We start from the raw sequence: 26289 nt of genomic DNA, 5'->3' as shown, positions 1-26289 counted from the left end.
TGATGAGTCGACTGAACTATATATTTTTCATAGGTCATCAATATAAAAGTGGTGGGAAAACCTTTTTAAAGAGACTGCCACTTTGTTTTCACTACCGATAATGCTTCAGTGACACGCTAATTGACAGCCTGCTATGTAGCATGTGGTGTATGGAGTACATGAAGAGCAGGCTGTCAATCAAAGCCTCGGGGAGTGATTCCAAAAGTGCTCAAAGTAAGTCACAGCTAGCTTTACGCAGGCAGGCAGCGAGCGGCGACGGTAAGGATATAGCTTCATTTTCTCCCTGTAGCCACTGCTCTAGTAACTGGATTTAGATGCTACTTACCAGCAGATATAGTGATAATCTACAAGTAAAGTGTTTCTGGACATGACAGGGTTCCTTTAAGTCCCGTAGTGCATCAAAAACTCTAAAAACAGCCCATATTATGATTGTAAAGAACACTATCCATACCCTTTGGAGGGGCTGAGAATATGGCACTGTAGGCATTACACCAATTAGCCTGACGCATACTTTCCTCAATTATACCCTGACTATAGTGTTACGTCAGCCGCTACCTCCCTGTAATTCCCACAATCAAGCCGTTTGCTGAAACTTGTAGCAATGTGGATTTCTTGAGGCTGTTTAGGCATTGGCAGTTAAATCGAGATACCTATCCATTCATGAGGAATTAATGTTTAGGATTATGTACGAGACCGACCAATCAACCAGATAAAATGAGTCAAAACATCACCCCAGCCACGTCTCTGTAGAATAAAGCCCTAGTGTTTCTACAGCGTCTCCGCCATGTTATCATAACAAAAGAAACCATTTATTTTCATGACATCTAAAAGTACAAATCTATATTGATTTCTTTTGGAGATGAGTATGCAGATAATTGTATAGTTCATTGGTTAGGAATTGGTCATACAGAGTTCAGTTACTGATGCTTAGACATGTAGACTATGGGTGTGAAGCAGTCCTTAGGGGTACAGTATTGCAGAACTTTTTTTCCGGTGGCCCCCATACACTTGCAACCTCGAGTGCTTACATGTTTTCAGTGATGAGCCACTGCAAGGCGCTTCTAGTGTTGGCACATTTTTCTGAGAACAAGGGATCATCTTTTGCTTTAGGCTCAAGACTGTTAGGCTCACTGTTAGGTGAGGTGGATCTTATAAGCCCTAGATCCGGGTGGGCACATGGATCCTGGGAATTGATGCAACAGTAGAAAGTCACATGAGGAACGAGGACTTGGAGTGTTGGAGGCCACAAGCATACAGGTGCAAAGAGGATGTAGAAAAGTCCAAAATAACATAGGTAGATGAAGGCCAGGAGCAGAGAGTGGTACACACCAAAACAAACTGAACTGAGGTCTTGGAGGACCTTAAAAAGGTCTAGGCAGAAGATGTCATGGGAACATGGCAGACCACCTTCATAACTCGATGTGGAGCACAGCAGAGGGCAGTCGACTCAGGGGAAGTAAACAGAGCCCAGGATAGGTGTACAACAAAGACGCTAATAAAAGATGCCATATTGTATCTGGGAGTTTAAAAACTTTATTTCAGACACATAATGGTGGTCATAATCTTTCCATATCTCAGCTTTACTCTTGTTGACCAACAGCTGTTCGTAATGAACTCACCGCAGACATACATGCTCAATTCAGTCGAGCATCCATATGTTTTCAAGATGGACACTTGTCCTGATACATGCCAAATGAACTTCAGCCAAACATTTCATACTTTAGATTGGGTTTACCTGCTTTCTTAGGACTCAGTCACACGTCAGTTTTTCACGTACGAGTGCTAGCTGTGTATTTCATGGATAGGACTCGTACCTGTGATAGTCTATTGCATTAATCACAGATTAGTGATTTTTTTTCTGGACCAAGCTGTCTGTGCAAAATCGCAGAGACATGTCTATTGATCCAAGTGTCTGATCAGACTTTGCAATGAAAGTCTATGGGTCGGGGAATAAAACAGACAGTACTTGGATGCCATTTGTGTGGTGTCCATTTTACACTGATGGAAGAAGTTGGAAAAAAAATTTTCTCATCAGTGGAAAAAAAAGTATTGAGACTTTGACCAAACCCTGATGACACTTTACGTTTTTCTCATACTGGCGTCTCAATGAGGTCTTACATTGGCTGCATTAGATTTGCCTAACATAAGTCTAGAGCCTCATTCAGATGCTAGTGATTTTTCTCGCATGCAAAAAAAAATGGTCTGCATTTCATCAGTGTATTTGATCAGTGTAATCAGAATATAGTTAATTTTTATCATCAGAGTTTGGTTGGTCAAAGTTTTATCAGTTTTTTTTTCTCGAATAAAAAAAAACACATGGAGATTTCTCAAGCTTCTCCTATCAAGCAGTCCGTGAAAAATGTTGTCCTATTTTTTTTCATGGATTCATAAGCTTGCATAGGCGGGTTTGATATGACATTCGGATTAATATAGGATAAGTCTCAATGCTTTTGAGGGAACCACTCGGTCCAATCTTAAAATTGTACATGTGAACAGCCACATAGACTATGATAGGTGCAAGTACTATCCTTGAAAAGTAAGGATAGAACTCGTACAAGAAAAACTGACATCTGAATGAGCATCATTTGTGCGATCATCTTTAGAAATGAACATCTAGTGCAAGTGGTTGGCTTCAAAGTCAGTCTTGGGGGTTGTCTTTCGATGAACGTTTGGGACTCATTTTGTCACTGGGTGATAACATTTTGTCTGGCTGCAGTCAGACAAAATAAATAGGTGGGTAGGTGACATTTTTTAGAGCAAAGGGCTGTTTCTATTGTCCACTATTTGGCTTGATCCTCTGGGATCCCTGTAGCTGGACCACACAACGATCTCATATGATTACCAAATCAATGGCGATCATTATGGATGAATAGGACCAGAATTTAAGAAATTCATCCCAATGTAAAGAATTTGTAAGTTTTGTATCGGGTAAGAAAAGCTCCAACCTATATGAAGATGTTTAAAAAAAAAAAGTCAATTAGCCCAGAATCTTGGATCTATAAAGGGGATATTTATTTTGAAGGACTGAAAGACATTATCCTCATCTGTAACACATTACAATATTTGCTTTTCAGCTTTTGTTCCATTGTCATGGTATTATTAGTCTGTTTCAACATAAAGGCTCCGTGGATAATTTTGAAATTGATTCACAAGATGTGCTGAAGTGAAATCTCCTTGTCACTGTGAAGGGTCTTTGTGGGATAATAAAGACATCACGTACATCTGTGGAGAGGATAAGGTATTTGCAACTGCATTCTGCAGCTCAGCGGAAAATATTTAAAACTGTCATTTCTCTTCCTTCCGGAAGGAACGTCAAGTGACAGATTGAGCAGAAACACATACTCTAATTTGCACGGTGGAAAAGCAAATCACTCGTTTCCAATTTTTCATCAACACAGTCATCTTTTGTCCTTTTGTGACTCCACAGAGTTACAGACCGCTTTCAGAGCAACACTCCTAACTTAATTCTATCAAAATTTGCAACAATTTATAAATACTTTCTATTGTTTGCTGTGTACGGCTTTGGGGCCAGTTGTCCTTTTCTCCTCCATTCACACCAAAAATTAAAGGGCATGCCACAACTTGGTAAGCATCACCAAGATAGATGATAACCTGATGATTACTGGGAGTCCAACGACTGGGACTTCATCTGATCTTCTGGACTCTCTGATTGTCCATTCTAACTCCGTGTCAGTCTCTAGTCTTTGTCTATGGGACTGCCGGAAATAGTTGAGCACTCTAGTTATTTTAGTAGACCATTTCAGAGCCCGGTTCTCAGGATTGACGAGGGGTCCCTGTGATCAGATCCTCTAGCGTTCAGCAAGATGTTATAATGTTATGTATAGGTAATAACTTTTAGGCGACATCTCACTTAAGGGGTTATTCCTATCTACATAGGAAGAGGTTATGCCATAAATGTGCGATAAGTGGGAGCTCCACTTATGTGCTTCTTGTTCTACTTTTTCTGACTCCCATGTAGATTACTAAAAAAAACAAAAGGAAGAGGAGCCAACTCTCCATTTGGCAAATTGAGGTCAGGGGGTTTCACCCATGTACTGCTTGTTCTGTTCTTTTCATGGCTCCCATATAGATTAGTAGAGAGTCAAAGGTAAGAGGACCCAATTCTTCATTTAGCAAAATGAAGTCAAGGAGGTCTTGCCCATGCGTTGCTCTTTTCATGGCTCCCGCACAGATTAGTAGAGAGCCAAAGGTAAGACGTGACAACTCTCCATTTGGCAAATTGAGGTCATGGGGGTCTCACTCATGCGGTGCTTGCTCTTGCTCTTTTCATGGTTCCCCATGCAGGTTAGTAATGAGCCAAGCCAAGAAGAGTCAGCTGTCTGGCAAATGAATGTCATGGGGGTCTCACACATGTACTGCTTGTTCTGCTCTTTGTATGGCTCCATTATAGTAGAGGGTCAAAGGCAAAAGAAGCCAACTCTCCGTTTGGCAAATTGAGGTCACAGGTCCCCAATTCTACCAAAGATGGACTTGCGCCAATCAATGTATACAATAGGAATACTATTTTAAAGGAAAACTCCTGGTAAAATGAATAAACTTATGTTATGACTATGCAGGGTCTAAAGAGGTGGGTTACGAACCACAGGATATGCTATAAATATCTGAGATATGGGGCACCCACATTCCACCAGGCGAAGAAGCTGGTAATGGTTACATCCAGCTGTGGGATGAATGAAGAAGTGGCCATGCTTGCTAGGCTGTTTCCATAACTCTCGTGGAGGAAGAGAACCACACACACTTGCCACACAAAGGTTATGTACTGAGGGGCATAGAGGACACACATAAAGAGAAGCTATATAAAATGGTAACAATGTTATTTTAGTACCACATGAAGTTCCATAATTATTTCCATTTTAGCAAACATAAATGGGATCATTGTGGGTAAGGTTGGTGGTCTTTTTTAGTTTTTGACATATCAATGTAACTAGTGTATGCTCTCGAAATACAGTATTTAAAGGCACAATGCAATTTTCAAGTAACCTATACAATATCGTTAGTCCATAAATCATGAATATGTTAATTGATAACACATGGTCAATTAACCCCATTTACAAAGAGACTAGAAAAATATCAGGCACAATGTTTTTCTTCAAAGAGACTCATTTTAATAAATAGCTCACTTATATTGCGGACCCAATTGCGGCAATTTCCTGTGACGCTTTTGAATAATTTTATTTTACTCAATACTATGAATCCTACAGAAACCTTAGGTCGTGGGACTCTAAAATGAATGATTCAATTATTGTTATTTCCTCAGTCTGGAGAGGAAAAACACGCACAGGAAAAAAATTTGACCACTAATTCAGTCCTAATCCCAATTTACAAATAACATTTACAAAAATTGCAGTGGTGGGTCCATTTCTTATTCATTCTTCATTACATACCTATATGTATGTATCATGAATGCTCGATAGATACCGGTAATGTAGTTTGGGCTGGTAAAAAGCTAGAATTAAAGATAGCCATACAGTTTAGATGGACAGTTCTCAACTTTTAGCACTTGTACCAGGAGAAACAACCCTTCAGCCTCAGAGGGCGCACACTGAGGCTGAAAAGGACCTACTATGTCAGATATGGGGGAAAGTGGAGAATATCAGATAAAAGTGGAAAATGGAGAAAAGTCTTAGTTACTCACCGGTTAACGGTGTTTTTCGGAGTCCATGACAGCAGTACGGAGAGAGGGGATCCGCCCTTCAGGAACAGGAAACCTACAGATACATAAGGGCGGCACCTCTCCCCACGCATCAGTTGGTTTACAGAGCACAAGAGGACCACCAAGGTTAATAGCATACACAATAAACAATAATACAATATTAACTATTCACTACCCGTGAATTATATATAAATAAAGGAAGAGGTGTACACCCAGAACTTAAGAAGACGGGAGGGTATGTACAGGTGCTGTCATGGACTCCGAAAAACACCGTCAACCGGTGAGTAACTAAGACTTTATTCGGTCGTCCATGACAGCACTACGGAGAGAATTACAGAGAGTAACTAACTAGGGAGGGAATACAGCTTGCAGCACCCTTACACCAAAAGAGAGGTCAGAGGAGGCACCCAGGTTCAATCTATAATGGTTATAGAAAGTGTTTGGAGAAGACCAAGTAGCAGCCTTACAAATCTGGTCGATCGACACCTCCAATCTTTCCGCCCACGAAGCCGCCATAGCTCTAGTGGAATGCGCTTTAAGACCTTCAGGCGCAGGCTTGCCCTTTGAGATATAAGCCAGCGAGATAGCCTCCCTGATCCATCTAGCTAGAGTAGACTTCGATGCTCTATGCCCTTTCCTACTACCCTGATAGGACACGAATAGGGCATTATCTAACTTCCAGGGATCAGTTACCGCTAGATACTCCAGGATACATCTTCTTACATCTAAAGTGTGTAACTTCCTTTCCTTATCGTTAGTAGGATTGGGGAGAAAAGATGGAAGGACTATTTCCTGTGTTCTGTGGAAACTGGACACTACTTTAGGGAGATATGCTGGATCAGGGGATAGTATCACTCTATCATCCCTAAGCTGCATGTAAGGGGAAACCCTGGATAATGCTTGTATGTCACCTATCCTACATGCCGATGTTATGGCTACCAGGAAGGCTACTTTAAGGGATAGATTTTTAATAGAGGCTGAAGTAATTGGCTCAAATGGGGCCTCTGTCATGGCTGAGAGGACTAGGTTCAGGTCCCAAGGGGTGACTCTGAAGAAGTTCTGAGGGATAGAGGAGAATTCTAGCCGCAGACCCGTAGCTATCAACCCCAAAATCCAATCACTACTGGAGATCTTGGACCAGGCCGGGTAGAAGGCAGATAGTCTACCTCCCACCGGGGCGACTAGTCATTGGGGTGGTTTTTTGACTTCACGGGGTGGCTCCTGACGTCCTCCACCAAACATGAACCCAGTACCTCTCTTTTTCTCGTCCCATCTGCTCTGATCTCTGGCCGGTCTCCTCCGAAAGAATCTTTTCCCTGCGAAGGGGCGCCTGTAAGAAGTAGTTGGTAGATTAGGAAACTTCTTCTTCTCATCTCCGGCTTTCTCTAGCAGCTCATCTGGGACTGGCCCAAACAGGTATTCCCCTTCGTATGGGATAGAGCACAGACGAGATCTGGACTGAAGGTCACCCGGCCAACATTTCAGCCATAGGGCCCTGCGCACTGCGTTCGATAGTCCTGCCGCTCTAGCCGCCATTCTCGCGGAATCCGCAGAAGCATCTGCGAGAAAGGCAGCAGCATTTTGAATTGTTGGCAGGAATTTCAACATGGAATCTCTGGAAACACCTTCTTCCAATTTAGACCCCAGCTGATCTAGCCAGACCATCATCGATCTAGCTGCGCATGTCGCAGCTACCGCAGGTCTCAAGGCACCAGCTGACATTTCCAATGTCCCTTTAAGGAACGAGTCAGCCTTTTTATCTAGAGGATCCTTTAGGGAAGCCATGTCGTCAAAGGGGATAGAAGATTTCTTAGATGCCTTAGACACCGCCGCGTCTAATTTTGGTGCCTTATCCCATGTGTTCACCATGGGGTCCTCAAAGGGGTATCTTCGTTTAAAGGCCGGTGGAAAAGAGCCTTTTTTCTCTGGCTTTTTCCATTCCTTTTTAATGAGGTTTTGGACCTTGTCATTGAGCGGAAAAGACCTACTTTTTTAGGGTCTAGACCGCCAAACATTAAGTCCTGTGCTGAAAGTTCTGGCCTTTCATCCGCCACCCCATAGTGGATCTAACTGATTTAATCAGTTTGTCCATTTGGTCCAACGGGAAACAGAACCGGTTAGACTCTTCATCCGAAGAGGACGCTGAGGAGACAGAGCCGTCTGAATCATTCTCCCTACTTGGGCCAACAGACGAATCCGAATTTGAGGCGCTAGGCTCCCTTCTCCTTTTGGAAGGCTCCCCCCGGGATAGGGATTTCAGGGAATCCTTCACCTCCTTTCTGATAATCTCCCTAAGATTTGATGTGAAATCGGGAGACTCCTCCGCCACCTATGGGAGCGGAAAAAAGGCTATGTAATTCCTCCGGTGCTACCGCTATATAGTATCCCATTCATCTATTTCCTACCGTCTGCCGCACACACGACTGACAAAGTCTTTTAGGGTAGGCGTCTGGCAAAGGGCAAGCGCATAGCGCGCACTCCTTGTTTTTTGATTTACCAGCGCTTTTTTTTCCCCTATGGAAATAAACATAGGAAAAGACTGCATCAGGGTACATTCACGAAGATCTCTTACCCAGGCAGTAGCGGTAGGTACCGGATTACTGGGGGGTCGGTCCAGATCCTTCTGTCTTGATCTGCGACTGGCCTGAACACTGCGCCCGCGGGTCTTCTGCTGGGTATTTGCCTCCGAGGATCTGTCCTCTTGCTCCAGCAGATCACCGGCAGCTTCTGGCACAACCATAGCTGCAGATGCCATTAGCAGCTCTGCAGCAATCTAATCGGCCATATATAGCCCTCCCCCATCCGGAACATGTGCAGGTGTGCATGGCCAGCTTAATCAATCCCTCCCCTGTGCCGGACCCTGCTCCACCCTCCCCCGCCCCTGGACGCTCCCTCCCCGTCGCTCCCACCGCATGCAGGACTGCGGCATCCCCAGCTGAAGCCGGCCGGTGTCTAACTTCCGGTCCCGGCTCCACCCCCCTCTTGCGTCACTTCCGGCAACGCTAGAGCGCTCAGGGACGCGCCCGGAAGCCGGGGACGGCGTCGCCGGATCCCCCAGCCGCACGCCGCCATACCATCACCGCACATGGCCCCAGCACAGCGGCGATCGCGGCGGAAGCCGGCGCCCGACCCCCGGATCTACCCCGATCCCAAAGGAGCGCAGAGGGGCGCTCCGGGAAGCCCGCGCCACATGGATAGGACTCAGAGGTAGGGAGGACAGGGGCACGGGAGAGCGAATGGACCGGGGGGGTGGGGGAGACATACTCACCTTTGCTGGCCGCAGAGACGGACCTCCTCCGGACGCTGCTCCCCACTGCACCGCTCACTGTCGTGGAGCCCTACCCGGGCCCACCGTGGCGCTTCCAGGGACCCGCACTGCCCGAGGTAGGAGACCCCCTCGCTACCTGGGTCGGACAGCCGGCCTGGGTGCTTGATAGGTGACTGAAGACAAATCTGTAGGGAATCCTGTCCTCCAGGAACAGGAAACCAACTGATGCGTGGGGAGAGGTGCCGCCCTTATGTATCTGTAGGTTTCCTGTTCCTGAAGGGCGGATCCCCTCTCTCCATAGTGCTGTCATGGACGACCGAATAAACAAACGTTTCTCCAAAGTGTAATGACTCCTTAGAGATCAGAGGTTGACAAAGGTAGGTATAGTAAGAGGAGACTTCGAGGGCACAACTGGGTGCTACTGAGAGGTGTCAAGGTAGGAGAGGCTACACACACCAAAATGATCAGTTCAGACTATGGAGGCTTCAAGTAGGTAGGCAAAGAGATGCCATTGAAAGGACCCTCCTTCACCAGAGTTCAAAGGTATCACGTTTAGTTATAAGGCTTTCCACTCTGATGGGATGGGAGGGACTTGTCTGGCGCAAGTGTATATAAGGAGATCTGTATAAAGGGGGTTCTGGACTGGGGTCTATAAACATTGGAATCTGGTCTGGGGTCTATAAACATGAGCAGGTAGGAAGATGCAGTAACAGGTTGGAGGCAGAGCAAGCGTTAATGTGGGGTTTTATTTTAACAGGTATACTCCTCGCAACGAGAAAACAGATAAAACAGTATAAAGGCTTACAGGGGATGTAACTCAGGGGCAGCGGGTGTGAAGCATAGGGTAAGAAGATCAAGGATAGCAAACTTATCAGTCTGACGACTTCAGAATGCAGTTAGTTCAGGATGTGGATGTTGGCACCAAAGCAGTGGCACATAAGGGGTCCAGTATGGTCCTGGAAAAGATGGTGTCCTGGATCCTGGCGGCGGTGGTGATTCCTCATGGTCCAGTGTAGTCCTGGAAAAGATGATGTCTTGGCTCCTGGCAGCAACGGGGATTCCTTGTGGTCCGATCGGTGTGTCAGGAAACGATGAGCCAGACAAAGCACAGTCTTTCCCCCTGTCAACGTACAGGGACAATGAGCAACACGATTCAGGTACAAAAGGAAACCCCTCACAGCGGGTGTCCCAATTCTCCCGTCGGTGCATGTGCAGGCTTATGTCCTGACTGGGCGTCCTGTCACTCACGGTCAGCGATGTCAGCAGGGACCAGGTACGTTGCTGTCGGCAGTCTCTGTTAACCGCTTTTAGCCTCTGCTGGTTTTGGCTCACTCTGGCAGTTGGCCCCCCAACAGAAACCCTTACACTGTCGTCCTGCGTGATGCACGTTCCCACGGCAACTAACTGATTTGCCGCACTGTGGACCTTTTATCATAGCCACGCCCCCTACTCCTAGGTGCAGAGGTCAGTCCGGGACTTTAAGCTTTCCCCCGTGAAGCCTGAGTGACAGCCCCGACATTTCCGGATACGTCACGAAGTAGGTAGGCCTGGTCCGGGTCTTCTTCTTACATTTGCATATATTAAAAAAGTGAATTCTTCATAGTTATGACTCATGTTACTGCGGTACAATTATCAGGATAAGCGATCACACCTTCGTTTAACATATTTAGAATACTACTGTCCTTATACATGGAAGAGGAGCCTATCCATTTTTTTCAGGCAGCAGGGCCAGGGGGGCAAATAGATCTTCTGCCCAGTGCTTGCTACATGGCGAGAGATTAAATTAAGAGTCAAAACTAGTATTGTAATTACTCTAACTTGTATATCGGCGCGAAACCCTGTTCATTCTGCTCACTACGACGTGTGGTCTTCCCACTTATACCTCTAAAATAGGGAAAGTAAAATGTCATAATGTAGTTGACGCTTGAACAGCAGTATATATCTTTTTAATATCCTGTCTGTCTAGTCCTAAAAAGCTTTGATTATGGTAAATGGTTTCCTTTCCGCCTGTGATAGTCAGGACAATACAACCCAACCATTTTTTCTCATGATTAATTCTTCTGTTCCTGCCACTGTTTATTTGTCAGACTTCATATATGAAGCATCTGGAAGAAGGGAAATGGGACGTATACAGCGTAATGTATTTCTTTACACTATGGCATCCACTCAAACAGCTTAGCGTAGCTCCCCAGCCTGTAATTGTTTTTCCGTCTAGAGTCAATGGACCATGAAAATGGAGACCTGATCCAATGTGCACTGGCAGCCAGTAGTGATTTGTATCAGAACATCTGTGCACCCTTCTTATCCTAAAACATACCCATTTTTCTTCCTCAAATTGTTTTTTTGGGGTAGAAAAAAGATCGAATCTATGTCTAACAATTGCTGTCTCACCATCAATAGCAAAACTTATAATGCACTCTCTGACTGCAACACATTCCAGTCTACAGTAATCTATCCGGAACAACGTTGAGAATAAATCTGCTAGACTAATTTGTCTTTTTTTTTTTAATTATTTTTAGCTAGACAACATGGCCGCAGTTTTTGTATAACTTGTGCCAAACGGTTGAACTGAAATTTCAGCTGATGACCGCAACAGATACGAACTCGCATTATTGAGACACGCAACCTGCCACACAGGTGTCTCCCTGAAAATCTAAGGTTACTTGTTAGCAAAGTGTACTGGAGAAACCTGGCTGGTGAACAAGTGGCAATATTAAGTACATGAAAATAAAACCGTCTTATCTGAAGGGAATGATAAAATCCCCAGATGTCTGCTGGACAAAATCAAACCCTTATAGCTAGTCTGTTATTTTAGGTATTTACGTCGGCTCTGGGCATAAAGTCGTCTGCCTCTATAAAGTCAACCCTTTAGGGCTGAAAGGTCAGAACCATGAGAATCCCACCTGGGGATTGATTGAAGGTGGGCATACACCTGAGAAGTTGGTAGGTTCTTGCGTAACCATTGAGCAAATATTTTTCCGGTAAAGTTGTTCAAAGTGGTCATACATATTAAGGTACCTTCACACTAGACGATATCGCTAGCGATCCGTGACGTTGCAGCGTCCTCGCTAGCGATATCGTCCAGTGTGACAGGCAGCAGCGATCAGGATCCTGCTGGGAGATCGCTGGTCGGGGAAGAAAGTCCAGAACTTTGTTTCGTCGCTGGACTCCCCGCAGACATCGCTGAATCGGTGTGTGTGACACCGATTCAGCGATGTCTTCGCTGGTAACCAGGGTAAACATCGGGTTACTAAGCACAGGGCCGCGCTTAGTAACCCGATGTTTACCCTGGTTACCATCGTTAAAGTAAAAAGACAAACACTACATACTTACCTACCGCTGTCTGTCCTCGGCGCTCTGCTTCTCTGCTCTGGCTGTGAGCGCCGGGCAGCCGGAAAGCAGAGCGGTGACGTCACCGCTCTGCTTTCCGGCCGCTGTGCTCACAGCCAGACCAGAGAAGCAGAGCGCCGAGGACAGACAGCGGTAGGTAAGTATGTAGTGTTTGTTTTTTTACTTTAACGATGGTAACCAGGGTAAACATCGGGTTACTAAGCGCGGCCCTGCGCTTAGTAACCCGATGTTTACCCTGGTTACCGGCATCGTTGGTCGCTGGAGAGCTGTCTGTGTGACAGCTCTCCAGCGACCAAACAGCGACGCTGCAGCGATCCGGATCGTTGTCGGTATCGCTGCAGCGTCGCTTAGTGTGACGGTACCTTTAGATTATACTGGGCGAGTATTGTCCGATGTATGTCTGGAAGTGTCTGTCACTATAGATGGATGAAGAAAGACAAATCTTACAAATAAATGGTCATTTGTGTATCAAAACGATACACAAACGATGATGGTGAGTCAAGGAAGGCCCTCACTTGTGGTTGTTTCACCGGACGTACATCCGTTTTGGCAAAAAATATCTATTTTCTTCAACCCTAGTTTAAACGTTGAAAAAATAGTTTTTTTTGGCAAGGATCTATTCAAAATAACAAACGGAATCCTATTCCCCTTCCATCACCACCATGGATCCAACCTCACTTCAGAGGTCGGTGCCATCTCTGGAAGTGACAGTTGTACCATCCGGTCAGATGAAATCTATGAAAGGCTGCACTAGTCAGGTGACTACACCAGCACATCATCAGATATTTCTCGAATGATGCACCAACTACAGGATTAAAGGGATTCTCCACCACCCAGGCAACCCCTTCTCAATACATATGTTTGCCCCCAGTGAAATAATAACACTTAAACTCATCTCTGGTGCCACCCCATTCCTCCAGTGTTGACACTGGCTCTCCCAGTGATCACTTGACATTATGTGATCTCTGCAGCCAATTAGTACTCGCTTTACTCTGCCCGCCTTTGGAAGTATCACATACATCCGGAGGAAGTGAGAGAGCAGTAGCTATCACTTCCTCCAGAAGTTTGTGATTTGTTTGAAGGTGGAGAGCGTGAAACCGGAGCTAACTGGCAGCAGGGATCGAGTAACAATGTCAGGTGTTTGCCAGGAGAGACAGTGCCAACACCGTTGAGACGAGTAGTGGACAACCCCTTTAAACAGTCCTGTAAACATCCAGAGATTTCAGAGCCGTTGCAGACTTCCAGAGCAGCCTGCACTAAATCTGTGTTAGACAGAAAGTCAGCATGCCTCCATTTATTATTTTGAAATTTAGATGATCACTACACAAACTGTATTGTGCAGACATTAGTGATGAGCGAACGTGCTCGGATAGCATGTTAAGGCATGCTCAAGTGTTAGCAGAGTATCTTGGTTGTGCTCAGATAATATATCCGAGTTCCAGCGGCTGCATATTTTGCGGCGGTAGAGAGCTGCAACACATGTAAGGATTGCCAAACAGGGAATCCTTAATCATACAACTTAGACTCCCAGCACCTCATGGAGCAATAGGGTCAACATTACCCAAAGGTGAGGCGCACGTCACATCTAAGGAGTCCTTCTCGGAACATGTCCAAATATCAAAGCATAAATAAGGACAGCGCCTCACAAGTTGGTGAATTTGCATCAAATTTATTCTGCCTCCAGTTGCGATGTTTTGATCAAAAGAGATCTTTATCAAGCTTGATAAAGATCTCTATTAATTGAAACGTCGCAACTGGAGGCAAAATAAATATGATGCAAATTCACCAACTTGTGAGGCGCTGTCCTTATTTATGCTTTGGTATTTAAACAGGGGAATCCGTGTCTACTGCCGCAAAACATGCAGCAGCAGGGGCTCGAAAATATTATCTGAGCACGGCCAAGATACTCTGATAACACGTTATCCGAGCACGTTCGCTCATCACTAGTAGACATTAAAGTCTCGCTGTATGAGAATTATACTAACTAGTGCAAATTATAAAACCAACCACACAAAAAAAAGAAATGAATATGCCAAATACCCTTTAGCTGTATGAAATCTATGGGTATGAATGTATCATTATTTATGACACTAATACAGACATTAGAAAGAACACATCATGTGCCAAAATATGTCTAATTCGCTGGGTACTGGATACTGTCCAAAAATAAGCAAGACTAGCTAACTACATGATGTTCGGTGTTGCAGATCTGATAAATTCCACAAATTTTTATGTAAATTAGTTTACAATGAATAATAGCAGAAGCCCAGGTGTAGACGTAGGTGCAGTCATCCAGGAATAAGTTCCAATATTTCACACAATAAAAATAGAATTTGAGTAATACTGTTGGTCCGACAGAAATAGATAATGTCCTAAAAACAAATTCTACAAGGGTGTTCTGCATCTGGGATCTCCAGAATCAGCTGTGATCTGATCGGGGGACTTAAAAGTAGGTGATTAATTTTCCTGCACTGCCACCGCAGGACAAATTGGGCATTACAAGATTTATAATAAAATGAATAGGTCCCATATACTGCAGGGACATGCTGGGTGACCACCTTTATTAATTCACATTGCCATAATAGGATATTTGAATGTAGACTTTCTAAAAAAAAGATAAGTCAGAAATATCGATCTCTAAAACCTCTTCATCTAAAACTGTAAAGATTGTTTTTATTTTGCAATATCCGAATATGGACCATGTTGACATCCAGGCCAGCTTTCGGCCTCCTGAACTCAACAGACCGGACGAGGATCAACTAACCCAAACTTAACTCATATCTGGCTATGAGGCTATTGAGAAAGAGACCGTAGATTAGTGTCTGCTCCGTGCATCATGGTCCTTAATTGGACTGTGAATGTTGGACATGTGAAACTAGCCATAAAGAGCAACGGTCAGTAGAAAGAACCCTCCTAAGCAACCTATATGGGCATGAAGGTCATAGGAAGCTGAATAAAATGATACCTTGCTATCTGAGATCCGATGACTTATTCAAGAGAAATCCACATTTTTCTTATAAGTAAATTCCAGGCTATGTGGCGGACACTAATCTGCATGAGAATCTGCCACCAGAGCTTTGTTTAAATACAAGGGAGAGTTACCAGTGTGAGACAAGTAATTAACGCAGAACAGCAAACTAGAAATTTGTCTTCTTGAAAATTAGAAAATTCGTTTTTTTGCAACTCTCTCAGCTGAAGCTGAGAGGAACCGGCAGATGTGTCCGTTATAATCACACACAGCTCTGCAGTGAGATAAGGAGAGCAGAGAGTGGACATTACACATCACACTGGTAACATCCCCTTTCATGTAAAATAAGCTCTGGAGGCAGATTCTCATGTATTTTAGTGTCTGCCCCATAACAAGGAAGAGATAATTTACATATATGAAAAACATGGATTTGTGAAAAAAATAAAAAAAACATAAAAGTTTAAATCACCCCCCTTTCGCCCCAATCAAAATAAATCAATAAAAAAAATATCAAATCTACGCATATTTGGTATCGCCGCGCTCAGAATTGCCCGATCTATCAAATAAAAAAAAGTATTAACCTGATCGCTAAACAGCGTAGCGGGAAAAAAACTCGAAACGCCAGAATTACGTTTTTTTGGTCGCCGCGACATTGCATTAAAATGCAATAACGGGCGATCAAAAGAACGTATCTGCACCGAAATGCTATCATTAAAAACGTCATCTCGGCACGCAAAAAATAAGCCCTCAACCGACCCCAGATCACGAAAAATGGAGACGCTACGAGTATCGGAAAATGGCGCAATTTTTTTTTTTTTTTTTTTAGCAAAGTTTGGAATTTTTTTTCACCACTTAGATAAAAAATAACCTAGTCATGTTTGGTGTCTATGAACTCGTAATGACCTGGAGAATCATAATGGCAGGTCATTTTTAGCATTTAGTGAACCTAGCAAAAAAGCCAAACAAAAAACCAATGTGGGATTGCACTTTTTTTGCAATTTCACCGCACTTGGAATTTTTTTCCCGTTTTCTAGTACACGACATGCTAAAACCAATGATGTCGTTCAAAAGTACAACTCGTCCCGCAAAAAATAAGCCCTCACATGGCCAAATTGACGGAAAAATAAAAAAGTTATGGCTCTGGGAAGGAGGGGAGCGAAAAACGAACACGGAAAAACGAAAAATCCCCTGGTCATGAAGGGGTTAAAGCTAGCTTCACTTGTCCAACATTCACAGTCCAAGTAAGGAATAGAGTTGAGCGAATATGTTCGGATTTGGTCGCCGAATATGAATTTGCAGAATTCGTGCTGTATTGCTATCCTATTTATGTTTGATGATCGGTTCCGAACATATTCAGCCATTTTTACTCCCATTGACTACAATGACGTGTGGCAAATATTGCAAAAGCAATATTCGATGACCATCGTAATTGGAACCAAATTTTTAAAAATATGCTCAACTCTAGTAAGGACCACAATGCATGGACCAGCCACTATCGGATTTCCTTTAAGAGGTTGTGACAGCATCTTTCTTCAAGAGTGCATCGCTTTCCTGCCCCATGGCTTCCATCTTTTGGGGGGATTACGCACTCCCAATGATTAATAGTTTGGAAAACTGGCATGGATCAAGTAAATGTTCCATATGGAACCATTGCTATATAAAATTTCTTTTGGCAAGTTTTATTTATTTTTTTTAATCAAGGAAGCCTTTAGAATTTCTTTTACTGCATGTTATATTAACAGTGTGCTCCCTTCATGCTCAACTGAATTATGCCACCATAAATCACAGTACCCTCTAATACCATATTGGTGGCACATTATAGGTTGGTGCCATTTTTTTCCATCTGAACAACATGGGTCCAATAAGATGATGTCCTTAATCTACGACAAATCTGTACAACATCCTAACGAATCCTGTTTTCCGGAGTTGTTTGGTTTGTACAAAGACTGATTTCTGTTTTGCTTTCCTGCAAGCGATTTTCAAGAATGTAACAAGTGTAAATATTTCGAATGCGGATCAAGAGTTTATTCAATAAGTATATGTGCAAAAGAAGAAGCGACTTCAGATACTAGAAAGCCTTTGGAAAAGGTGGACCGCCACTCAAATTGGCACTCTAGGGCAATGTTGGCTAGCAAGCGAGGAGAGATTGGGACTAAAGGTCACGTTCAGTATTTGGTCAGTATTTGACATCAGTATTTGGAAGCCAAAACCAGGAGTGGGTGATAAATACAGAAGTGGTGACGTGTTTCTATTCTACGTTTCCTCCGATTGTTCCTCTCCTGTTTTTGGCTTCCAAATACTGTTGTAAAATACTGGCCAAATACTGAACGTGTGAAAGTGGCATAGCGTTAATACTGACAAACATTGAGAATAACTGGACAATAAGCATTGGCCTCCTCTTTCTAGTGATGCTGTTGCACTGGCAGTAACCAGAACCAAAATCAACCAGGAGTTCAATTTTAATATTTGCCTCCAAAAATATAATTATTGACAACATGTATTTTATTTGGTTATTCGGATCACCAACAGGACAAGAACTGGTAAAAGTCTTGATTTTTATCGCCTGCCCATACATTGTAGGAAACACTTGGAAACAGCGATGATGGCGCTCAAAGAGAATTTCAGTTGCTCGTAGGTGTGAAACCACAATGTTAAATGATGTTTAATGCAGCCATGCCAATAATATCGGGAGCTTCCTCTAGTGCAATGTGTAGATGATGTTTTTGGCGCTGACTAGTCGGCCTATACATGTGTGGGTGCGCCGTGTCTAAGGGCAGCATTGTTCATTGCCGAGTAAAATGTCTCTATCCAATAAGACTGGAAATGAACGCAGGTGTAAAGGGCTCTGACGAAAGGCAACCGACTCCTTCGCTATTTCATTGAATCTTTCTTTGTAAGGAAATGGTGAACTGGATGCAAGCTAATAATGACTGGAGCATTGTTTTTTGTTTAGTTTCAGAGTTCATCATATGGGACTAAATATTATAACACCTCATTAAATTAGGCAATTACGCACACAGCAATACCAAACGTCTTTTTTTTTTTTTTTACTTTTTATATTTTTTTTATATTGGTTTAAAAAATATTTTTATAGTATTTTTATTACATCAAGTCTGCACTCACTTGTGCGATACTGTATAATATCGTTTTTTTTTTTCAATCTTTTGTAAAATTGACCATCTCCTACGTCACATCACAGGAGGGGATGATGGAGGCCAAAAAGACAACCTCTCAATCCTTTCGCAACCACTTAGATGCCACGGTCATGATTGACTAAAGCATCTAAAGCTTTAAACTCATATGCCAGGTGTATGACACAGCCAGCACCCGCAGGGTATGAAGCAGGCTCAGCTTCTGAGTCCGCTCTAAACATGTAGAGAGCAGATATCTTCACCAAGAATACATCATGAAATGCTTATAGCGGTCTATACAGTAAAGACTTGTATATAGGAGATATTAAAAAATTGTACTCGATTGCAATAAATTATATAATGTATGTATTATCATTCCCAAGAATGATCTGACCACTCATTTACCTGCTCTGGTGTTAAACTTTGTTCCTTGTTTTCATCAGATGTCTTCCATCTCCTCCCCCTGGTTCCTCTTTCCCTAACTGGCACATTACAGATCAAAGTTCTTGGGTTCTCACTCTAGGCAAAGGTTGGATAGATGATCAATGTACAGCATGAGATCTTGTCGTGACGATGTAACTCCGGCAGAGACGGGATCATCTGCATAAAAAAAAAAGTAGATGGGTCTTTCAACTTTTATGTACTTTAAAGTATTGTTTAAAATACAGTTGACTTGTAGATGCATAATAATCTTGTCATGGTCCTTTTAATTTATGAAATCTAAAACCTCCAGGCGACCTAACTTATCGTTTGGCAAAGGTAGTTTGTATTCTGAGGCACAAATTCTGTTTTCGACCCTTTAGAAGAACCATCTGTCTACTTGCTCTACTGGTTCTCATGGCGCCACTACACCATCCAAAACCTGGTGCACTACCATTTATGCCACCCTAGCTGTTTCCATACATAGGAGACCTTTGCACAAAGTTTATTTTCACACTTAAGTGAATGAGTGGACTGCAGTACCTAGACAGATCATCATACTCAGGGTAATTGAAGAGGTTGGCCACTACTTTTTTTATTGATGGCCAATCCTTGGGATAGCCCCTAAATATCTGGTCGGTGGAGCTGCAGCACCCAGCACCCCCGTTGATCAACTATTACTAGTGGCCGGATGTTCTTAGATGCAGCCAGAACACATCAAAACTAAAGTGGCCACAGTCGGGTACTGGAGATCCACACCTTATTCATTGAATAGGGTGTGGATCTGGAGTACCTGGCCGTGGACACTATAGAAATGACAGAGCTGCTCTGTTCAGACAGCATTCGAGAACTTCTGGCTGCCGCCAGTAACAGCTGATCATGGGAGGGGCCAGATCTCAAACCCCACTGATCTAATATCGATGGCCTATACGAAGAATAGGCCATGAATAAAGAAAGTAGTGGTCAACCCCTTTAAGTTTGGAAAAACAGGGTTGATCTTATTACAATAAGACAGTACAGAGATCTTTCTAATGATCTTTTTAACAACTAGGCCCGCCAAGATGACAAGAGGGCATCCTCTACATTTAGAGGAAAGAAGGTTAACTCATCATCATAGATGGTGATTCTTTCTTATATGAGCAGTGAGCCTATGGATTTTTTAACTGTAAGAGTAGTGAGACTATAGAATTTTTTTCCATGATATGCTGTAATGGTTGATATACTACAAGAGTAGAAGGAGAACCTGGATGCCTTTCTTGATAAATGTAATATTACAGTCTAGGAGTACTAGATTCTGTAACAGGACTTTGATCCAATTAACTTGTTCAATTGCGATATGTGGATTAGGGAAGTAAATTTTCAATTAATTTGGGGCATTTTGCAACTGTCTGTGTGTTTTTTGCCTTCTTCTGGATCAACACTTTAGGTTATACAGTAGGTGGTACTCCATACACTTGTCTTCTTTCAACCTTAAAACTATGAAACTTAGCAGCATGCCCTGTAAAATTTGCCATAAACCTTAAACATTCCCCACTTGGACCATATACTCAACATTGGTCTTTTTCCAACCTTGACAGCTAAAAGAAACACTTTCATATTTTTAGTTCCAGAAAAACCTTTCTTCACATTTAGTATTTGGTACCCCTCTCTATGAACCGCAACGACGAGCCGTGGAGCATCCACGCCTACCACTCGGTGTATTTCATGGATGCCTATTCATCGGAATGAGAGCAATGTAGCATTGCATTCGACGCGTGAAACTCTATGGCTGGCAGCAACTTCCCCTGGTGGAGTGATCATTGCGAAACGACCACTGTAAACCCATATACTCGTCTAGCTCAAGCAATGCCATCACCATGTTTCCTGCTTCCTATGCAAAGTAATTATCTTCCTCTTACAACTGACCTAATCGATGAATGTAAGCATTTAACCACCTGGATAGATTTTTTATTTTTTACGTCTTTATTATGAACACATTTCACTAAGATGGACAAATTATATGGTAACCACTTCAGCAGAGGTAGATCCGGAATTCCCAGCAATCTCCTAATTCTTGAGGTCAAGGACGGAGCATGACTATAATGTACAAACTGGAGGAAGCCCTAGGTGAGCCTATTGCGAAGTGTCACGCCACCTCTCGTGGCTTCAAAATGTAACAGTAACCTTTACCCCTACACATTGAAAGACTATAATTATGTAATTAAAAGCAATTATGTAATTCACAGTCCAACATTTTACTCTATAGGAGGCATGTTAGTGGCTTGGATCAATGACCTTTGAAAAGTTTTGCACGCTGAGCCAGAACAATGAACCTTTAAATTGATTTTGAAGCACAATCTGATTTCAACATCGGCACAGATTAAACAATTAAAAGTGGAACTCGTGGATTGTTGAAATCCTTAGTGAGGAATGCTTGCTGTACACAGTGGCTGGCGTTTATTCATATTTCTGACAATTACAGCCCCTTAGCCCGTTTTCTCATCTCTTGGGATCAAGCGCTGTATGACACTACATCCAGGACCCTTTAGGAGACCATTATCGTTACTCAACTTTTTCTAAACATAAAAAAATATATATTAAAATTAAAAAATAAAATATATTAATCTTCATCCTGCAAATTGTCTACCCATAGATTTCATTTACTAGCTGCCACATAAAAAAAAAATGGTTGCTATAAGAAAAAAATTCAAAGCAGAGGAAAAGTTTAAATAGTAACTGAACTTTATTTTTTTTTCCTATAAATCAATAGTAAAAGCGAAAATATGAAATTTCGTAGTATATCTTATAAGAGAATAATGACTCTTTCCCTACTTATCACATTAAGTCTCAAACTGCTCGGATTTGTCTACATATCTGTCTGCAGCATGGGATCAAATTACATCTGCTGCTTATAGACGTCTATGGAAAGCCGAGGGTGAGGATTAAAGGGAAACAAAAGGAGAGAGGCACAAGAAGGAACTGCTGAGGCTTCGAGCACAGGGGAAAAGTGCAACCAATGCAAGATACAAGTCATGCAATGGTCAGAAATAGTGTTATTCTTCATGTACTCACAGGAGAATGTAATCTAGAATTTCATCTAAAAGAGCGGGTGCATTTTAAGTTTCAATCCTGTTTTATGACTTTCTTGAATACAAATATTTTGCATCCTAAGAATGGACTTGATGTAGCAAACAACTTTATGATCTTATGATCATTAACAATCCTTGTCCATAATCGCTTCTATCTGAGCACGTTCGCTTATCACTAGAGTTGAGCAAATTTGTTTGGAATTGGTTGCCGAATCTGAATTTACCATATTCATGCCATATCGGCACCCTAGTTGTGCCGAATTTATGTTTGACGATCGATTCCAAACATATTCGATAATTTTAACTCCCATTGACTCAAATGACGTTCGTCGAATATTGCAAAAACAATATTTGCCGCCGATCGTAATCTGAACCGAATTTTGAAAAATTCGCTCAACTCTACTTATCACTAGTCACTTCCTACGGATCGAAAAATTCATTTGTAGAAACTGAGGTGGCCATACACAGTGGACTATTTTGCCTCACCACAGTCAACCATCTACTGTGAGATGTTCAGCTTACGTTCATTCAAAGGGTAAGAAAATGAAAATGTCAGGTTGAATTTTTGGTTTCAAGAGGGATAAGCTTTCAGAAGAAGAAGCTGCCTACTTGAATAGTGCCATCATATTCTGCAGAACTTGGGGATTAAAATCTAGATTCCCTATCGGTATGTCATTGGGGTGTGGGAGGAAACCGGAGAACCTGGAGGAAACCCACGCAAACACGGGGAGAACATACAAACGGCTTTTGCAAATGCAACAGTGTAAGCCACTGACCCACCCTGTTGCCTACTAGAAATGAGTAGATGCAACCCTGGTGGTCCCCCAGTCCATGGTTTGGGTTAGTGTCCTCTGGCCATGGATAGGACCTACACAGATTTCCTTACTCACCCAGGCTCGCCTTTTGATTAGCCGGGCTCGTGAGTAGTGACTAGTATGCTGCACAGAAAACATCACGCCAGGCTCGGGATTGAAACATCTCCCCGGGGAAACAGGAAGCTCAGGAAATTCACGCAGCTCCTCTCCACGAACGGAGAGCACATTGGACATTGGACTGGGATTCATGAAGTTGACAATGTCTTTAGAGAGAATCTGTCAGCAGGTTTTGATGTGTAATCTAAGAGCAGTAGGATGTATGGGCAAAGACCCTGATTCCAGCAATGTGTCACTTGGCTGCAGTTTTGATAGGTTCTCTGCTGTAGATGTAGAAGAGATCAGAATGCTGAGCTGTGTACAACCCTGCTCACACCTTGATTGGCTGCTTCCTTTGTTCATTGTCAGCAAGCTACCAATCAATGGTGGGGGCGTGGTGACACAGATTAGCTGGACTGTCTGACACGTGATGCCTAGTCCTACAGTGATAATCTTCTTCTGATAAAACACTGATTGCATTGAAATTTCAGCAAAATACTGAATCCGTAGAATCAGGCACTCTGCTGCTTTTAGATAAAATGGCAAAAACCTGCTGACAAATTCCCATCATAAACTAATCATTCTTCAACATTTTATTAATGATCAGAAATGGATTTAACTACTTCCATTAAAAAAAACGGTCATCTGTATTTTTTGTAAAAAAAAAAATTTAGACTAAGACATTAAGCTCAATTTCCCATAAAAGTATATATGATAATACGATATTCGGTTGCAGCTTTTTATAGAGTAACTAATAGACTGGGTCATATCTAACACCACCTGATATTATTTGTTAATATCCATTTAGAAGTTTGTTTTATGGGATATTGGTCCGGTGTGTGCGCCGAGAGTTGGCTAATTTGTTACCCATTTACCTAATTTTACTTCCTTCTTGCTTTAGTTTCTTATATACATCCTGGTCATCAATATCAGGTATCTGACTGGAGGATGGAAATTCATTCAAGTTTTCCCCCAATTTCCTTAGCATGTGATTCTCTTGGGCCTCTTAGGATGCACTTAATAAGTAACATATTATTTTGCCAAAAGAGATCCTTGAGCCGGCCTGGGGAATGTATCACAAATTAGTAACAGAGCCACAAAACCGTGATACAGTTGTTACTTCAAGTCAGTTTTCCAGAAAAAAAAAATTGGAACATAAGGAAGAATGCATTGGAAATTGACCCCAAACATCCAATATTCTGTACGTAACTTACTAAGGTTTTCTGCTTTACTTTTTTAAATTGATAGCAGTATAAGGACTTGTTTTATGCAGGATGAGTTGACACCATTCATTTCACCGAAAAATGTAATGATTTATAATAATCTAATAAATAATATAATAATAATCTATTAAAAGTTAATATAATCTATATCAGATAACATACAAGAATAAAATTATATAATATATACAGCTCTGACAAAAATTAAGAGACCACTGCAAAATGTTCAGTTTGTCTGATTTTTCTCTTTATAGGTATATTTTGAGTAAAATCTAAATTATTCTTTTGTTCTATAAACTTCGGACAACATGTCTCCGAAGTTCCAAGAAATAAATGTTGTATTTTATTTCTGAAAAAGAAAAGTGGTCAAAATAAAACAAACAAACAAAATAACAGCGCTTTCAGACCTCAAATAATGCAAAGAAAACGCGTTCATAATCATTTAGAAACAACAATACAAATGTTTAACTCAGGAAGAGTTCAGAAATCAATATTTTGTGGAATAACCATGATTTTTAATCACAGCTTTCATGCGTCTTGGCATGCTTTCCACCAGTCTTTCACACTGCTCCTGGTGCAAAAATGTAAGCAGTTCTTCTTTGTTTGATGGCTCGTGACTATCCGTCATCCTCTTGATTACATTCCAGAGGTTTTCAATGCGGTTCAGGTCTGGAGATTGGGCTGCCCATGACAGGGTTTTGATGTGGTGGTCTCTTAACTTTTGCAAGAGCTGTATGTGTATGTATGTATATATATATATATATATATATATATATATATATATATATATATATATATATATATATATATTACAGACCAAAGTTTGGACACTCCTTCTCATTTAAAGATTTTTCTGTATTTTCACGACTATGAAAATTGTACATTCACACTGAAGGCATCAAAACTATGAATTAACACATGTGGAATTATGTAATTAACAAAAGTGTGTGAAACAACTGAAATTATGTCTTATATTCTAGGTTCTTCAAAGTAGCCACCTTTTGCTTTGATGACTGCTTTGCACACTCTTGGCATTCTCTTGATGAGCTTCAAGAGGTCGTCACCGGGAATGGTCTTCCAACAATCTTGAAGGAGTTCCCAAAAATGCTTAGCACTTGTTGGCCCTTTTGCCTTCACTCTGCGGTCCAGCTCACCCCAAACCATCTCGATTGGGTTCAGGTCTTTTGACTGTGGAGGCCAGGTCATCTGGCGTAGCACCCATCACTCTCCTTCTTGGTCTAATAGCCCTTACACAGCCTGGAGTTATGTTTGGGGTCATTGTCCTGTTGAAAAATAAATGATGGTCCAACTAAATGCAAACCGGATGGAATAGCATGCCGCTGCAAGATGCTGTGGTAGCCATGCTGGTTCAGTATGCCTTCAATTTTGAATAAATCCCCAACAGTGTCACCAGCATAGCACCCCCACACCATCACACCACCTTCTCCATGCTTCACGGTGGGAACCAGGCATGTAGAGTCCATCCGTTCACCTTTTCTGCGTCGCACAAAGACATGGTGGTTGGAACGAAAGATCTCAAATTTGGACTCATCAGACCAAAGCACAGATTTCCACTCATCTAATGTCCATTTCTTGTGTTCTTTAGCCCAAACAAGTCTCTTCTGCTTGTTGCCTGTCCTTAGCAGTGGTTTCCTAGCAGCTATTTTACCATGAAGGCCTGCTGCACAAAGTCTCCTCTTAACAGTTGTTGTAGAGATGTGTCTGCAGCAAGAACTCTGTGTGGCATTGACCTGGTCTCTAATCTGAGCTGCTGTTAACCTGCGATTTCTGAGGCTGGTGACTCGGATAAACTTATCCTCAGAAGCAAAGGTGACTCTTGGTCTTCCTTTCCTGGGGCGGTCTTCAGGTAAGCCAGTTTCTTTGTAGCGCTTGATGGTTTTTGCCACTGCACTTGGAGACACTTTCAAAGTTTTCCCAATTTTTCAGACTGACTGACCTTCATTTCTTAAAGTAATGATGGCCACTCGTTTTTCATTACTTAGCTGCTTTTTTCTTGCCATAATACAAATTTTTATTTCTATTCAGTAGGACTATCAGCTGTGTATCCCCCAGACTTCTGCACAACAAAACTGATGGTCCCAACCCCATTTATAAGGCAAGAAATCCCACTTATTAAAACTGACAGGGCACACCTGTGAAGTGAAAACCATTCCCAGTGACTACCTCTTGAAGCTTATCAAGAGAATGCTAAGAGTGTGCAAAGCAGTCATCAAAGCAAAAGGTGGCTACTTTGAAGAACCTAGAATATAAGACATAA

General features: G+C 42.3%; 1 protein-coding gene and 1 long non-coding RNA gene across 3 annotated transcripts in view; one reads left to right on the top strand and one right to left on the bottom strand.

The window, feature by feature from the left end:
• Window positions 1-26289, bottom strand: part of ERC2 (ELKS/RAB6-interacting/CAST family member 2) — a 1140662-nt gene that overhangs the window by 119859 nt on the left and 994514 nt on the right. For both annotated transcript variants that reach the window (XM_069736696.1, XM_069736695.1), the window contains one exon: window positions 18798-18992. The gene's annotated coding sequence lies outside the window, so the exon portion shown is untranslated. The remainder of the gene's footprint in view (window positions 1-18797; window positions 18993-26289) is intronic.
• LOC138647595 (uncharacterized) overlaps window positions 1-26289 on the top strand; it is a 358128-nt gene that overhangs the window by 154613 nt on the left and 177226 nt on the right. The window lies entirely within an intron of this gene.

Source organism: Ranitomeya imitator, chromosome 8, assembly GCF_032444005.1.
Source record: "Ranitomeya imitator isolate aRanImi1 chromosome 8, aRanImi1.pri, whole genome shotgun sequence".
NCBI classification, from domain to species: domain Eukaryota; kingdom Metazoa; phylum Chordata; class Amphibia; order Anura; family Dendrobatidae; genus Ranitomeya; species Ranitomeya imitator.
The sequence above is the reverse complement of the archived record's forward strand: the minus strand, read 5'-3'. Positions and strand labels throughout refer to the sequence as shown.